This window comes from Protopterus annectens, chromosome 4.part1, assembly GCF_019279795.1.
Source record: "Protopterus annectens isolate FY-2018-M chromosome 4.part1, PAN1.0, whole genome shotgun sequence".
In the NCBI taxonomy this organism is placed as follows: Eukaryota; Metazoa; Chordata; order Ceratodontiformes; family Protopteridae; genus Protopterus; species Protopterus annectens.
The window spans coordinates 401,443,120-401,461,406 of record NC_056734.1 but is presented as its reverse complement, the minus strand read 5'-3'; the positions used below and the strand labels follow the sequence as shown (position 1 = coordinate 401,461,406).

Sequence of the window (18,287 nt, the reverse complement as noted above, 5' to 3'; positions counted from 1 at the left end):
CTGTCATTAGCTAGTTCTTTTTGAGTATCATTCAGTGCAGATTGCTGTTGATTATTTATGTCAGGGACACTGTTGGTACCTTTTCTCAGACAGCATTCCCCAGACATTAGTACTCTTTTCAATATGCATGTAAATCTTAAGTTATTCTGTTCTAATCTTGATTATTTGTTAGGCTAATTTGCTTCCCGTTACACTACCAGCTTAATTTTACTTCTTGTTTTTGGTCTTTATAATTATTTTCCTTAGCATGTAGCTGTAACATTTGTGATAACTTCTGAAAGCATTACTGGGGACTTTATTAAAAATAAGTGCCATTGTGAGAAAGTGCTTTTAAAGACTGCCCTGGGTTTATACCTGTATTATTCTGACCAATATATTCCAACCTCATAGATGGCTCTGGAACTAGAAAAGAAATAGGATATGTCAAGGCATGCTGCACTGCCTGTAAGGTAACTCATTATTGCCCTGTGGCAAGGCTACTTACAAGTAATGGACTGCTCCCTATATATATATATATATATATATATATATATATATATATATATATATATGTGTGTGTGTGTGTGTGTATATATATATATATATATACATATATATATATATATATATATATATCCATCCAGGTTCCAGAGAGTCTATCAACCAATACTGGCTAGTAAACAGGACCTATAGTCTCTTGCTCTTATCATTATGAAACAGTTATCTGGGCAGAAAGCTCATTATTTATTTACTTGCATTTGTTGAATGGACATGCCAAGCTATAAATCCCCTTCTTCATTAGATTCCTCAGAAGAAAGGCTCTAGAAACATTAAAATATTTGAACTCAGTCCACATTGAGACATTATGAAGCAGCGTACAATAAAATGCAGGGCAGTATGACATGAAGCAATGATACACAGTGTGTGTACACTGTAAAAACTAATTTGATGCAGTCTTGGTTTTAAAGGTTATTTGAGAACTTAGAAACTGAGATACATGCAATGGAGTTCTAACAACTGAAGAAAGACAACCCTAACATATAACTATAGCAAATAGCCAAACAAAAAGTCAGTAAACTTTAAAATGTTGTAAATTCTGTTTATTTATAGAGTTAATAACTATATTCATGGCTTATATATTTTGCACATATGTTGCAGGAGTATACAGGTATGTGCAAATTCCAGAGCGACAACAGATCATAGAAATATGACTTATGCAATTAGCCCTGAAGCTTCAGAGGTCAGTGAAAAATGTGGAAATATAGTACACTGACTAAATTTGCATAAATATAAATATGGTATTATGGGTAGTCTGTAAGCTGTTACAGAGGCAATAATGGTGCCTAGAACATAGTTTCAGTAACAAGTGATAATGTACTAAGAAACACCATAGTGCATATTTCATTGTTCCTGCAAATATTCTGTCAAAGGTATCTTAAAGCTTTTTTTTTTTAATTTTTTTTTCATATAGCTAAAGAGTGACATCTGTTCCAGGTTTTATCTACATGTACTGAACAATGAGAATCCTCATATTTATTCTTTGTTTTTGGAATTTGAACTATTCACTGTCCAGTAGAAGTTCTGAATAGTATGCAGGGTACCACAAAAGACTATAAATGAAAGCAGGACATTTAGAAGTGGACTAGTGTTTACAAACAAGTGCCAGCTAAGTTAGGGCCAGTTGCAGGTTAAATTCCAAACATCTGTGGCTATGAATGTTTAAGCAGTGATGTGCTTTACAGTAATGTCCTGTGCAGCTCAGGCACATGTAGTAATGGGAACTGTAGATTAGGTAACTATAGATTTGAATAAAGTAAGCAGATATCAGCAGTACTTAACCAGGCACCAATGGAAATAAATAATTTAGCTGTTCTGTCTACGTAGCTTTTGACTGTTTTTGTGCACTCCCATGTTTTCAAACATGTGCCTTCTGTTTGGGGTTTGCACATCATTCCTGCATTCTTTTCGGGTGGTCTGTTCTTCTTTCCCACCTCTCAAACAGACATAGCTGTTGGGTTGGCATTCTCCAATCTGCCCACAGTTGCACAAGTAGTGAGTGAGTGAGTAAGTGAATGAGTGAGTGAAGGAATCCATTCTGTGATAGACCTGTGTTCTGCCCGGAATGGGTTTCAGTGTCTTCCTCCCATTGACTGCTGTGATAGGCTCCAGAACTGTTGTGATCTTGTGAAGGATACAGCAGATTATCCCCATATAAGTGCATGAACAAATTATGTGCAAGTTTGTCAAACTCTACTTGATGTGATATGATCAGGCATTTTTTTTTCATTACTTCTTTAACTGGTAACCTATTCACAATATTTTAGGTAAGACAGTTTTTGATTAGATGACTATACCAGCTTTGTCTTTGGAAGTAATGACAATGTTAAAATAACGCAGATTGTGTGTCTTACTTTAGAAAAGTGTATTTGTAGAGTTAGAAGTAGTAAAAAGACATCTGAGAGATTTGAGAAATAACTCCAGTGATGCAAAACTGGATTGAATTTTTGGCATTGATAGTTATTATTGTATTTTGTGTTATAAGGATTGTGGAATTGTAAATATACTGAACCAGTCTTAATTTTTTTCACTTTGATAGACCATGTTATTTACAAAGATAGTAAAAAGTATTAGCACATTTACTGACCCCTGATGCGCTGCAAGGGTAACATATAAGAACTGTGAGATGAAACCAATTCATCTGGCTGATTGGTGTCTTTCTTTCAGACAACTTATGAACCATTTAGTGGCACTGAGAGACAAGCAAAGAAGTTTAGGATCATGGGCAGCCTTGCAGTGTCAGCTGCAGTAAATGCATCCATGAGGTCAAAAAGGAATAAAAGAATGATACCAGCACTGCCCTATCTATAGTAGCCATTAGGGCAGTAATACCATGGCTAGATCTGAACCCATGTTGTGAATTCAAGATAAGGTTGAGTTTTACTAGCTACTGAAGCAGCTGTGAATTAGAACATTTTATTCAGAATTGTTGATAGGTAAGATAGGCTAACAATTGGTTATTGCAGCTGAATTTCTTCATTTACATAGGAGTATAATAAGTTATTTTTTCACATGGTAGGAACAAGGCCTTGTATGGTACATCTGTTAGCTAATTTTGAAACTGGATAAACATTGGTTCTTTCCCCAACTTGTTTTTTTTAAGAAATCAGAGGATATGTTGACAATCAAAGCTGACTTGAAGCTTTAGATTATGGATGATCTTATAGACTAAACCTAATGATGTATGCAGGGTGAACGTAAAACAGTCATGCTGCTGTGAAGGGTGACAATGTTTTAACTAGCTAACAGGGTGTCTTTTTTGCTACGTCATGAAAGAATTATCCAAACTGAGTTATTGGTGTCGCTCCCACTTAAGCAAGGAAAAATTAGAGGAGTTGAGTTTTGTCCAGAATTTAGTAACTTTTCTGTATCACACCAGCATTTCTTTAGACAGCTGTAGCATATTTACTGTTACTCAGGACAGAAGTTTGATTTGCTAATGACAGTTACTTTCTGTCCTGGTTATGTGCATTTAAATGGTCATCTTAGAATGTCTATGGGGAGACCAGAGATGAACACTTTGAGACATCATGGCCTTCTTCTGGACCATGCTCCAGGATAGGGTGTTAAGTCTGATAGCGCCTTTTGAACAAGAGGGCCAAAACACTAAACTGAAGTAATCAACTGTATCATCAAATGATAGCTGGAATAGTATACTTCATTTCATAGAGTACAAAGCTGACTTAGAGAATAATATAATAATAACGTCAGACTTACCCACAACAAGCCAGGCATAGTTTCACATCTGTTGTATTGTAATGACCATGTATTTACAAGGGGAACCTGGCTGGAAAATGGCTTTGGTCCTCATTTTGTGTCAACCAAACCAGAGGAAGCCTCCATTATTTAGTTGCTTACATTGTCCACTGTTGGTGTAGAAGTAGCCATTGAGACGGTGCTTGATGCAATTTTGATCCCCATTGCCTTAATCACCTCCTTTTGAAAATAGCTTAGTTAAAAGAATTAAATACAGGCATCTTCTTCATACCATCCAGCCATTTATAACACCACCTGGAGCTAACTGTACTATGTTTACCTAGGACATTGTTGGAAGTCTATACCCAGGACAGTAGCGCATATTCAATTTATGCTATTGAAGCCAGATTGCATTTTTCTAAATGAATTATTTAAGTAGACTTGTGTGCACTTTCTTGCTTCTACTTTACTGTTGGCTAGCAATGGTGGGATTCAAGCCCCACTGATGGCAGCCATATTGATGTCACAGTGGGTGTCAACGTACTATATGGGTTTCACAGTGGTGGCAGTGATCGAATCTATCTCGTAATAGTGATATAAACATCACTCCATCAGACTGGCAGCTACTTGTGAGGATACTTGAACTGAAGTTATTCAGCCTAAAACAGATTTGTTTCCAAGGCCCCACAACCACAAAGTAAAGTATAGAGAGGCTTAGTTATACACAGCAATTATTTCATTTTATAGTTAACTTACATTAGGAACAGGCAGAAAAATGAGCTCTTCTGACAGCTATGCTAAAATATCAGTGGCACAGCTTTAAAAAGAATGCAAAGCAAAAGGAAAACAGCATGCTAGTATATCTTGAGAGGAGATAGTGTTAGTTCTGTCCAAAATGCAGCAAGAAGAATGTGTGCAGGAAGCAGACAAGGGGCATTCAGTTCTATCCCAAGAGGACTTTTAAACCCAGCTAAAGTTACAGAGACTGGAGCTTGAAATGATGCAAATGGAACTCAGGCAACATAGTGGATACAGCTACTGGAGATGGAACAAGAGGAGGCATATGCAGAAGAAGAGAGGAAAACAATGTCAGCATGAAAAGTAGATGAACATATTAGCCATGGGAAGGGGAAATCACATCCAAGAAGTCCAGGTCAATACAAAATGGTTTCCTCAGTATAAGGTGGGAAATGATTTTGGTTGTTTTATAGGGACCTTTGACAGGGTGTGTAATCAGCAACAGATTGATGAAGGCAGTGGGTAAGGTTTTAGTTCCCTTGTTCATATGAAAAGCAGTGTATGCAGTTTCTAAACTCAGTGATGTTGCTTACTCAACTTATGCCAACATTAAAGAATAGGAACAAGCAGGCACAACACCAGAGGGTAAAGAATCCTGTGGTTATATCCAAATACCAAAAAACAAGAAATAAATACAGCATCCACAGGAATCAAGCAGGACGATCCACAGTATAAGTTGAAGAATGAAAGAGTCCTGTGAGTCTTTCTATATAGGTAAGACTAATAGAAAACTCAGGGAACGCATAAGGGAACACATGTATCATATTCGTGTAGGCACCCATACCAACGCTTTAGCCAAACATTACATGGACAGGGGTTCTAGTCATACCTTTGTGTTTCTTGTTATACAAGTTTTTATACCTAGTATACGGGGTGGTGACATTGAGACTTTAACTGAAGAGAGTGAATTGAGGTGGATAATTAGATGTCAAGCAGGCAGAGAGCCTGGGCTTAATGACAAGGCTTTCCTTAAACCTGTATTACGAAGGAGAAGGGTTACAGTTTCTGCTTGAGCCATCTTTTAGTTAGGCCTTTTTATATCCCTTGTTATTCTCATATAAAATAATTTTTATTAATATTGTTTTAGGCCTCAGTATATTTATTCATTTATTTTAATTTTATGTTACATTGATGTATTTATCTATGTACACATTTTCACATTCATATATGCTTTTATATGCATTTTATGTGCTGTTATGTATCTACTCAATATGCCTTGCAGTTTTCATTGTTATGATCTTTGGTTTTACCTTTTAACAGTAGGTAGTAATAAGCTACTTTATAACCTTATTCCAATTACTTCATTATTTACTATCGTTATTTATGTAGTTTGTTTTGAATTTATATTAGTCATTTCTATGTTTTGTACTAGTGTTTACTAACACATTTAATTCTATTGAGATGTTAATGTATGTTTTATCTTGAACATCTCTATTATATATATTGAAGCTCCCTATTTAGTGACGTTATTACAATAGTCACCAATGAGATGCAAGGGCTAAATATTTAAATGACTTGTCGTTATTTAATTTATGTCTGATGAAGCCGAATGGTGAAAGCGCTTACTACTGTCAATAAATTTGGACTGTTTGAGTAGTCCGCGTTATTTTCATTTTTATATTTATTTTCATTCTTCAATTTATACTGTGGATCGTCCTGCTTGATTCCTGTGGATGCTGTATTTATTTCTTGTTTTTTGGTATTTCAACATTAAAGAATGTTTACTTACTTGACACCAGAATTGTACCGAAAGTAGTTTAAAGAATACAAGAGAAAGGTTGATGAAAGTGTTGTAGAACATATTACAGAAATCAGTAGTTATTTTTGTAGATGGATGAGTGGATGTAAGGTAATCACATTTGAAATGCTTGCAGATTTTTCCCCCAGCAAACAAGCCTTTAGTATAATGCCTGGGGTCTATATTAGAAGCTCAAATGGTCAAAAGAGCAAATGCTCTTTGATCGAGCTTTAAAGATCAAAGGCACTAAACAGCGAAGGCACAGAAGAGCAATTTTTTCCCAGGGAAAAAAAATTGCTGGGTCATCTTCAGAAGTTTGCCATTTCCTACACTGTGGTGCGATCTCGGAGTTGGTATATTTTAGTGGGGGGGTGTGTGTGGGGGGCACAGCCCCTCACATCGGGGGGTATTGGGATGAAGTCCCCCACTTTTCCCCCTTTTTATTGTGTTTGCATTTTTATTTATTTATTTATTTTTTGCTGAGCAGAGATTTTTTTCCCTAGGTAAAAAAATCACTGGTCCGTGTTTTTGCTGTTTAGAAGTTCGATTTTTAAAGCTCGATCAAAGACCATTCGCTCTTTTGACCATTCATGCTTCTGATATAGACCCCAATGCCTGAGGACATGAGGACTGGATTTGTAAAGTGGGAGTATAACACTACTAAGGAGATGGGGAGGAAACCTTTACTTAGCTAGCAGGTTCCTGCAACATAGGAGGGGTACCTATCACTGCACATAGGTATAGGGGAACCCATGGGGAACAGCCTAAGCAAGCACAGCAGGTTACACAGTACAAAGGGGAAGCCACAAATATGGGTACATGATAAGTGTTTCAAATTTAACTAAGTGGAGCATGTATGGTCTCATTGTTCACTAAGCTGGGGTGGGGTGAACAAAATGTCTCAGGAAGGATTGAGCAAGTCTATCACTGTGATAATGATGGGTTGCTTAGAAACAATAGCTGTACCTAATTATCACAAAAGTCTCTCACCTATCTTGGTAGAAGGGAAGGAGGCCATTGCCAAAAGTGACACAGCCTTAAACATAATCTTAGTTAAATTTGCAGTGGACAGTAGCACTACTTGCCTAAACACTTCACTCCAGTTAGGGCTTTGCTAAAACTTTTCAGGTACCTTTGGCCAGAGTCTGTCTTGCTTGGAAAGATGGGAAAGGCAGCAAGCAGATAGCTGTGTTTGAGGACATTCCTGCTGATGTCCTAATAAAGAATGACTTTGACAATGCTGTACCTTGTGTGCAGGTTTTTACATGCAGCCAAGGAATGGAGGTAATGTCATGGCAAAGACAGCAGGGAGGGATGCACCCAGAGCCGTCACCTCAATTTGGGTCTGTTAAAGCAGCTACTTCATAAGGGGAGCTGGTTTGCAACAGTGATCTGGGATTCCCTTGGAAGGTTATACTTCAAGGGGAGATGTAAGTGATAGTAGTCATCCATAACTTGAGGCACCATTTGCAGATGATGCCAACTTACTTCACAAGGGGTGCTGGGAAGGCTCAAGAAGGAGTTGAGACAGACTCAACTTTTTATATCCTAATTTACAAGACATGAGATGATAGCCTGGAAAGCTCCATATAGTCGGTGATAGTAGTAGTCTATATACTGATGCAAAAGTTTGTTGTACTCTGGACTGAATCCCTGAAGGGACAAGTAATGCAACAGTTGTAGTATGTAGGGCCTACTGAATGGCACTTCTAGCCATAACCCATGATATTCCTTTTACAGGCCATACGGGCATACATTGTAGTAAAATGTGTTTTACGCAGATGTTTTTATTAGTTTGAGAATGACAAGTATTTAGTAAGATACTGCAGGACCTGTGGGGAGTGCCAGAAAGTTCTTAAGGATGGAGACAAAGCCAAGGATGCTTTGATGCCTTTACTTGTTACTGAGGAATGTTTTCAGACAATAGCTATGGATGTTGTAGTATGTTTGAGAGCCCCAAGTTCCATAGGCAAGAAATGTATCTTGGTAGTAGAAGACTGTGCCACTAGGTATGCAGAAGCATTGTTTCTGTATTCCATTAGATCGCAGAAGGTTAGGTAGCATATGTTTTGTTTGACATTTTCAGCAGGGTAGGCTTTCCTAAAATACTGAAGAATAGAGGTGACAACTTTATGTCAGACTTGCTGGCATGTCTGTGGAAGTATTATGGGGTAAAACACATAGAGACTTACCCCATCATCCGGTCTGAGGAGTGCTTTAACTTTGTACTGTAGACCATGTTGAGTACATTTGCAGAACAGTCAAGAGGCAGTGAAATAAACATCTGCTCTATCTTCTCTTTACATACAAGTAGGTGCCCCAGGAGTCCACAGGTTTTTTATCATTTAAACTGCATTATCACCACATAGTAAGGAAGCCCCTGAATCTAAATTATGATGAGTGGGAGGGTAAATGTGATTCCCGCAATAGGTCAGTTGTGGAGTAAGTAGGTTCATATGTTAATAGGTTTCTACTAGACTAATGGCCATCAGGATCTTTACAAACCATACAACCCAACCCAGTTTTTTTCCAGACTTCCTTGGACACCTACATGGTGGGATATGTTAATAAAGAGGCAGGTAAGGGGTATGTAGGGGGTATGTCTGTTGGGAATTAATTTACTTACTGTGACCTCAGACACATTGGGGCTAGACTGGGGGTGAATTTGTGATTTCCCATCTAATGATCAAGGTTTCATTTGAATAGGGTCAGGGATGGGCTTATTCCATAGCGTGGGGATCCTTTTAGACAAATTTTTATCCCTACAGCAGGGTTCTATTTATGCCACAGTCAAAGTTCAGGTCCATGGATCTAGTATTTCTGGTGCTGTTTGTCTTGTGGATGTGCAAGACATCCATCAGACCTGGATCTGAAGATGCCTTATATGTTAGGCATAGATCACCTCTCAGTATCCTGTAGGAGACTGCATACAGAGATAGAACATTAAGGTGATCTGTGTAGGATAAGATATTTATAACCTGGATTCTCGTGGTGAGTAAACATTGAGGGCATTCCAGCTGTTGTAAGTGTCTGGTTAGGTACATGCCAATGGGGGCATTCTGCTCAATGATGGGTCTGATAAGGGATGGGTCTGCTAAGGACTGAGTAGATTAGTACTATTACTTCCTTGGATCTGGATGCCATAGGGCACCACAGTGGCACAATGAATAGCATTGTCGCCCTACAGCAAGAGGTTCCCCTGGTTCAAGTCTCATCTGGGGCACCTTCTGTGTGGAGTCTGCATGTCCTTCCTGTGTTTGCATGGGATTCCTCTGGGTGATTCAGTTTCTTCCACATTTGAAAGACATGTAGTAGGTGAATTGGACACTCTAAATTGGCTATAGGTTTGGAGTGGAAGAACTACTACTGACGGGCCTGCCACTGGGAGGTGTAGACCTTTCCTGTAGATAATGACAACCCAATCCCATGTATAAAAATTGGGAAAAAGGGGTTGTGGATAGATCTGGATACCATACCCTTGCTTATGAGTTGGGTGACATAGAATGATTTTCTCACTGTCTTGGACAGAGGCTCAGGAAACTAATCTAAAATGGAGGTGAAAGCCAACACATTGTGGCTAGGCTTATAAATGCCCTTGGGCAGATAGCCTAGTACCTACCTATGAATCTATGAACCTATGTGTTGGTTGAATGCCATATTGCTGTCTACATATGTTCCCAGATCCCTATTGGGTCAACTCCTAGGGATGTTTTATCAATGAAGTAATTAGCTTGGATGGAGAATTTCCTAAAGTGCACTATAATGCATTTATTGAATTGAGTTTTAATCCATAGCTTTTATGCTAGTCATTTGTTTGTGTCTGAACCTCTTGTAGGATGTTTGTGTCATGGGGAATCTATGATAGCTCCAAATTTCCAGTCATCTGTGAAGTCGGTGAACCATAGGCCTTTGACATTAGCCTTGACTTTCAAGATGTAGATGTCAAACAGGAACGGGTCCAACATTCCACTGGTGATGAGTCTCTTGGTGGAAGGGATCTCAACAATCCTGACTTCTTGGTTCCTATATGTGAGCCAGCTGACAATTCAGTGAGTTATGTAGGAATTTATACCTACTTTTGAGAGTTTGTCAACAATACCTGAGTGGGGGATTGAAGTGAACACCTTGGCCTGATACAGGTAGTTGGTATGCACCATTTTCTCCTCACCCATAGCCATGGTTACCCTCTTGAAGGGTCTTAAACCCAACAACTAGGTGTGAGGAAGTCATGGAGATGTCCCAGGGAGACGTAACACATGCACAACAGCAGCAAAAGGTCTGGTATGACAAGACAGCCAGAGAGTAATCTTTAAGGTTAACAGATGGCATTACCCATTCCTGTGAAAAACAACAAGTGACAAGCAGTCTGGTAGGGCCTTTTACCTTTGTAAAAAAGGTGAATGAGGACAACTACATGATATAGTTGCCAGACAGAAGGCAGAAGCACAGACTCTATCTTATTAACATGATAAATCCCTATCATGACAGAAAGGACCTGGTACTTAGTATCTACTGTGAGATGGAGGGGAAGCTGTGGGCAGGGTCTGGAAGTAGAGCTCCTCTAAGATGCTAGGTCTGATACCTTGGCTGATGGGATGGCCTTCTCCCCAGAACTAACCACTAACTAGTTCAGGTAATTCAAGCTGCATTGCGGGAATTTGGAAATTTGGGTATATATTTACTGGAAGATGAGGGTATACTTGCCTTTGTTGGATCCCATATAGACACAGGACCCTAGGGACTGATCAAACAAACTCCTTATAGAGTGCCTGAAAGACTTAGATAAACTTTGCAAGAGGACCTGAAGGACAAGTTGGAACTGGAAGTGTACCAGGAGTTCATCAGTCCCTTTGCCTCACTGTGGTACAAAAGAAAGAAGTCAACACCCAGTTCTTATTGGACTACAGGAAACTGAACAGTCACAAAGATGCTAACCCCATTCCCAGGACAAATGAAACCTTAGAACAGCTGGGTAGGGCTAAGTAGTTAACTGTTATTGACCAAAAGTTACTGATAAGTACCCTTGACACCTGCAGCCAGGGAGAGGAAAGACCCTTGACTCCATTTTGGTTTTATGAGTTTATGAAAATGCCCACTGATTTGAAGAATACACCAGGTACTTTCAAAAGGCTGGTAGATCACATCTTAACATTAGCAGGAGATTATGCCCTTGCTTACCTGTATGAAAGTGCTAGAGACAGCTTGTTATGGATAGAGGATGTGCAACATGTCAGGAAAGTGTTGGGCAGACTGCAAGTTGCAAGGTTGACTATCAAGGGTAACAAGTATCAAATGGGTATGCAGAGTTATCGTTATAGGGCAACTTGTGAGTGGTGGCAAGATAAGGGCAGAGCCTGTCAAGGCTGTGGTTATCTGGACAAAGCCCAACCCCACAGATGGGGGTACTCTAAGGACAGCAGGGTGCTACAGGAAATCTGTTATCCAGTTTAGCACGATAGCTACTCCAGTTGCATAACTTACTAAGAAAAATAGACTGGATATGGTTACCTGGATGGCTGACTGTGAGCAGGTATTTCAAAAGCTCAAGAAAAGCTCAAGGAGGCTCTTAGCTGACCCCTCTGTTATTGCCAATACCGATTTTGGTGAGTATTGATGATACAAGTTGATGCTTCTAACTATTGGGTGGAGACTGCACTTAGCCAGGTTTTTCAGAGGGATAAGTACATCCTGTTATGTACTTGAGCCACAGAGTTCAACTAAGGGAAGAGTCTTATGCAACCACAGAGAAAGACTGAGTAAAGTGTGAGGTTTGCAAGTTACAATCCTGCCTATATGACAGAAAGTTCACTGTATTTATGAACCATTACCCTTTAAAATGGCTACAGAGAACAAGCGTGTGGAATGGGAAGCTTCTTAGATGGAAATTAGCCTTGCTGTCCTTGTAGTGCTAAGACTAATGTAGGCTGTCTATCTAGAGAAGGTATTATGTACTATACCAAAAGACTGCACACTTGTATCAAACTTTGTTTGTGGAGGGATGCTCACAGAAGACCTGCTTGCGGTTCTTAAGAGGGGGGAATTGTCATGTAATGGATAATTCCTGAGCCAAAATGTAATGTATTTTTCTCTCATCTCTGTTATTTATCTGTATACATTGTGTTTGATTGTATGTCTTAACAAAGTGTAACAGTTGTCTTGTTGAATATAAAAAGTGTGATTAGGAACTTTCTTTTGTTTAAGTATGTAATGACTGTATTTTCTGGTGGACTTAATTGGTTGGATTATCACTAAAACACCAGGGAAGGGAACATACATGGATATGTGTTGGCATCCACTTTGTGTTTAAGGTTTTGTTCCTGAGAACTTTGCTATAAGATGTAAAATCTGATTTAAGTACTTGATTTTATCCAGTGCCAGGAAGATGATGTCATGTAATAAACATGGGGAGGTTACAGAAAAACATTGTATATAACTCTGTGCTAAGCTTTGTGCAAGAAATGATTTAATGTTTTTGTATTTGTGATGGAGCTATCTGTGTGTACCAGTTATTAACTTATAAAACTTATGACAGTTAGGGGCAGTATTTTTCTGTTAACAATAGCCATGGAACATGTTTAGCTGGAGCTTAATTTTGTATATGCAGCCAGTGTATTTCTATTGTCATTTGCTTTATTTCTCTGAGTCACTGCCTGTTACAGAGTGGTGACAGTACTATCATGTCAAGAAGAAAGCTGTGGAGAATTTGAGAATTCTGCCAAACTTCCTTCAGAATCTTGTGTGTGTGCATGTGTGCGTGTGTGCACGCATGCATTTGTGTGTGTCCGTGTGTGTGCGTGTGTGTGTGTGTGTGTGTGTGTGTGTGTGTGTGTGTGTGTGCATGTGTGTGTGTGTGTGTGTGTGTGTGTGTGTGTGTGTGTGTGTGTGTGTGTGTGTGTGTGCGTGTGTGTGTGTTTGTGTGTGTATGTGTAATAATAGTTTATGTGAAAGACAATTATGGAGCATAAAGAGGCATTGTTTTATAGAGTGAGAAAGGGTGGCCAAAGACTCCACTCTTTAAGTAGCCTGTGTGCACTCTAGTCTGGGAGTGTATGTTGAAAGCTCACATCCAGGAGAGCAGTACCCCTAGTTGGGAGTGACGGGATTCAAATCTCATTGTTGCCAGCCATCTTGATGTCATAGTGCATGGTATCCTGCCATTTGGATGTCACAGTGGGTGGTATCCTGCCATCTGGATGTCACAGTGATGGCAATGGACGGATCTCCCTGTAACACTGGTGGCAGTGGAACAATCCACTTATAACTCCTCTTACTGGGAAATCACAATACAGTTTACAAGTCCCTTATTTGTATCTTTATTGTCATTGTGCCGTGCACCCAGGTCATGGCTGCCAATGATCCTACTCTGTCAACAAAAATAAAGTAAAATAAACTAAATAAAACATAGCTTGCTCTCTGGAAGACCTTATAGTAAAAAATAAACTCAGACACTTTGTCCACATAAGGCAAAGACAGAATTCAATACTGAACACACTGATGTTGAAAAAGATCTACTGCAGAAGAAGAAGGGCTGCAGAGGCTAATGTGGGTAGGCTGCACTACTGAATTAATGGATGTGAATCTGCAAGAAGTTATAGAAGCAGTTCTTGACAGGTAGACATGGTCTGCTCAAGTTCTTGAGGTCACAAGTCAAATTTAACTAAATGATTACACTAAAATAACAAGAATGCAAGGTTATCTAGGTAGGGCTAACAGTTCAGTTCTATTATCTACTAAAAACAAAACTGTGACTGTGTTAATTGGTAAAACATGAAGGAGCTGAAAGAAGAATCTGGCTCTGTAATGACACAGTCCATAAACTGAAGTCAGTACTAAGTACATGAAAAGAATGGAGTCACACATTACACTAAAATAAACCTCCCTTGGGTATCATTTTTGAACTGTAATGTTAAGTAGAAAACTCCTTTTACTAGGACAGATACTCCTCAGCTATTGTTTACAGAACAAATACAAATCTGCTCACTTTTTTAATGCTGTACTTCTGTTAATCAGATAAGCCAACTGAACACAAGTGACCTTTTTCAGGAGTGACACAAGAGTCTGGTTAAATGACTCATTCAGAGTTACATAGCAGGCAGAAGGAATCAAACTCTCTATCAACTGATTACAGAAGGCATCTCATTAATAGACTGGAACCATAAATCTCGGGGGTATATACCAAAATTCTTTTTAATGCATCCTACTGAGGTGTATACATATACATTTCTTATACAAAATCTTTTTTATTTTGTAGAATAAAGGTAAAAAATAATTTCCTCTTTCTTACAACCTGAATGTTCAAGGAAGAAAAACTTAGTTCATCTGACCTATACCTTTTTATATGAAGACAAAAAAGCATATGAAAATCTTACTGAATAATAATGAGGAATAACATAGCCTGATGACTCCTGCACCGTATGCACAGTAATATAATAAAGCTTCAGGATGCTGGGAGAAAATATCTCATGAAAGCAATGTTAACTTTGAACAAGGGACAGCTGATTCCCTAGGATCTAATCCTAGTCACGCCTATCATGATTAGCTATGAACACACAAATTCTAAAAATACCCAGCATAACACCAAACCCACCACCTAAAGTATTTATAGTTTTTTCATTTGGTCTACAAGATTAGTTAGTAATGCAGAATACCCTTTGCCCAACTCCTTATTTAATCTTAATAACTTAACTACTTTTGGGTAAAAAGAATGGTCAGCACAGGAATATGGGATATCACAAGCAAAAAAAAAATGTTGCTATAATATCACAGAAACACATTATTCTGATGGTACAATAGCTACACCTGAATTGATAGAATATTTGTCTTTTAATGAAGAATGTCACAAAACAAACAGGTAAGATTATTTACACTGAGCCACCAGATAGTTATATGTCTAATACTATTTGCATAAACATCCTAACTCTAGAGGCCTGTAGGGAGAATTTGGCTCCTCCATTAGATGTAGTATGAATTATATTCCTTGTCACCCATTGTGAGTAGACTCAAATCACAACAAAGACAAGCACGTCATAATAAAAAGGGCATGTTAAGATAGTTAATAGTTATCACCTTACCAATGTTTTCTCTGCATTTTGATATTGCTTCATCCCAAAGTTAGAGTATTGTAGGAATACAATATACGGGGAATAGAGGACACTCCTTTATGGAAAATCAGCTCTTCCATTACTTTAGAAAGAAACTATAAGCATATTTAAAGAACTGCAAGTATCACCTCCAACACACATCCAAACTCTAAATTCATTTACAGAATCCAATTATTTGTTCTTTTTTTATACCGAAATATAATGAACTAGAGCCATACCTCAAGAAAGAGGTAAGAAATAATCTGTTACCTGTGGCAACTAATACGTAGTTTGAATAGCATGGGTATTATCTCATTCATCACCAACTGAGACTATTATATGATTTTATTAAAATCCTTATAGTACTTTGTACCCCTGTTAGACTACCCACAGTGACATTTGTAAAGATGTGAGTTGAAATTATAGAAGACAAACTATAATTAGTCACTTGGGAGGACCAAACTTCAACAAATAACTACACAAAAATATTGATTTACAACTAAAAGAATACTGCGTTAGTTCACTGATGCAAGCATGTAAGGCACATAGAGGTTAAATAACGCAGTGTAGTATTAGTGGGTCAGTGGTCACAATCAACAAACACATGATGGATGGCGTTTTAGTACAAACACACATAATGTTGGGCATTATAGTACAAACGTGTGTATCTTCATAGTTATGCAACTTAATGGGCACAATCTCAGAATAATTGTTTCTACCTAAATAGCATAAATGCTACAAAGAATTATTGCAATTTACCCACCACTAAAAAGAAAGGTAATCTGAAACCTCTAGAAACATATAACTGCCACTGCATTTCTCATATTGCGCAATTTAAAATTTGCATTCAGTCAAAAAGATATTTTCAAACCTTTGAATTTTTTTTAGTGTTCCGAATTTTATAATTGACCCCTTTCTAAGAACAAGGCACAGTAGATGGATATATTATCATAATTTAATGCCATGCAACACCGCTTGTCGCATTTTTAGGCACCATGTTAGTTTTATTAGGCCTCACGTCCTTTGATAAATCAGCTGAAATGTTTAAATAGAACCCATCTGATGCAGTAGGATGTTTTTTGTATCACAAAAACTTGTTACTTGCACAGCATAATTTACAAGATGACATTTCTCACACATTTTCTGGTATTGTCCTTAATAGCCCTTTTGTTTGAATTCATAGGGCTATCACTTTTCGGTGGTATATTCCAAAATTAATGCAGAACTGTTAGAACTTGAAACTAACAAATGGTGGACCATTGCCTCTGTTAATGTTTTTGAAATCCCAAAAGCTAAGAACAACTTGTGTCATACTGGAATAACTATTTTAGCTAATGTTGAGCTAAAAGGTTCTTTAACTGGAAACTCTGAATGCTCATTACTCAGAAAAGCAAATAATGTAGACCATGAAGCAGACCTTAAATATCCATGCTTATATATATTTAATCTGAGATTCTGAATTTCGATAGCTGAACTGCAGTAGTTATGCTTTTGATAGTGTTTGCTGGTACAAAAATTATGATAATTTAACATAATGTGCGGCACAGAATATATTCTTGGGAACATATTTTTCTCCCATTCATCCTTTGGTTTGCAGATAACAAAAGTATTTCATTAGCAATCTTGGTGCTCCATTTTTGCAAATGTTCTAAAATGAATGGCCAGTTGGTGCTGCAATATCATCTTTATATTTCTATATTCCTCTATTATTTCTAAGCCTGTGTCACTTATGTCTTTCTTTTCCTAGTTGTTTATCACACATAGTCATTTTACTTCCTGTAAAGCTGTGTCATTCTCCGCTCCCCACTCAGTTCTTCTATAATTAATTGTTTCCTTCTTTTTGCAGTACACCATGATTTGATATGGTAGTAACTTTAGTACTCAAGGTTCAATAATTAGTTATGGTTTTGGATTTGGTGTTATCAAAATGGTCTGTAGTGAAATATAATTTGTTTTTAATTTGAAAGTTTTTCAGTACAGATGTATGCCAAAGTACAAACTCACATAAGTGTCGGTATTTCATTTTCACTCTGAATGCCTTTTGGTCTTATCAGGTAAAGATCTGTTTTTATATACAGCAATTCTGTCATTATAGAGCCCTGTCTACTGTTTATTGTAACTCCTAATGCCGCAGAACTTACATCACTCTTAAGTACCGTTACACACTCAAGATCAAGACACTACTTAATTGCCATTTCATTTAAAGGGAATATTTTACTGAAATTTTTACTCAGGAATGATTACCATCAAGTAAACTTTTAAACCATTGTACCCAGGTCAAGCACTTAGCAGACTAGAGTAAGGTTATGCACTTTTAACAAGTTGTTTTTGTAGTCCAAGGTTGGATCCCTTCTACCTCTATTTGCCTGCTTTGTGACTACTTTAATACAATTGGGAAAATGTTCTAAGTTCATCAATGACCTCCTAGATGGCAAGCCTAGTAATCACATATGAATTTACTTCTGAAGTTTTTGTGTTGTGTAGTGCTTTTACCTTATTTATGTTGCAGACATGCATTCCTCTGAAAAAGATGAAGCTGTAAAACATTAACTGTTAAACTCACATTTGTTTCTGTTTATTGTTAGCCAATCTTCTCCTAACATTTCTATTACAGTCCTCAGTTTTATTATATTATGCAGTTTTTTTTCTGTTTATATCATCACTATAATTATTTGCATTGTGTATTCAGTGGGGTCTGTATCATTTGGTCAAAATCACACGTGATCGACCTGCAAAAGATTGAAGACCAGAACATCAAACTGGTTTATCCTCCCTAAAGCTTGCAACAGAAACAAAAGTGTTCTTGCAGGGGCAAACCACTCTGCACCTCCCACACCCCTTGCATATAACAAGTTTGAGATCACTTCTCATTGAGGAAAGGGCAAATACCTAATCCTTGGAAATACTGATATTCAGAGTATAAGCTGGTTCAATGTTAC

General features: G+C 37.9%; 1 long non-coding RNA gene across 1 annotated transcript in view; it reads left to right on the top strand.

Moving 5' to 3' along the window:
• The window catches only part of LOC122800881, a 1,528,016-nt gene that overhangs the window by 662 nt on the left and 1,509,067 nt on the right, over window positions 1-18,287 (top strand). The gene's annotated exons all lie outside the window — the stretch shown is intronic.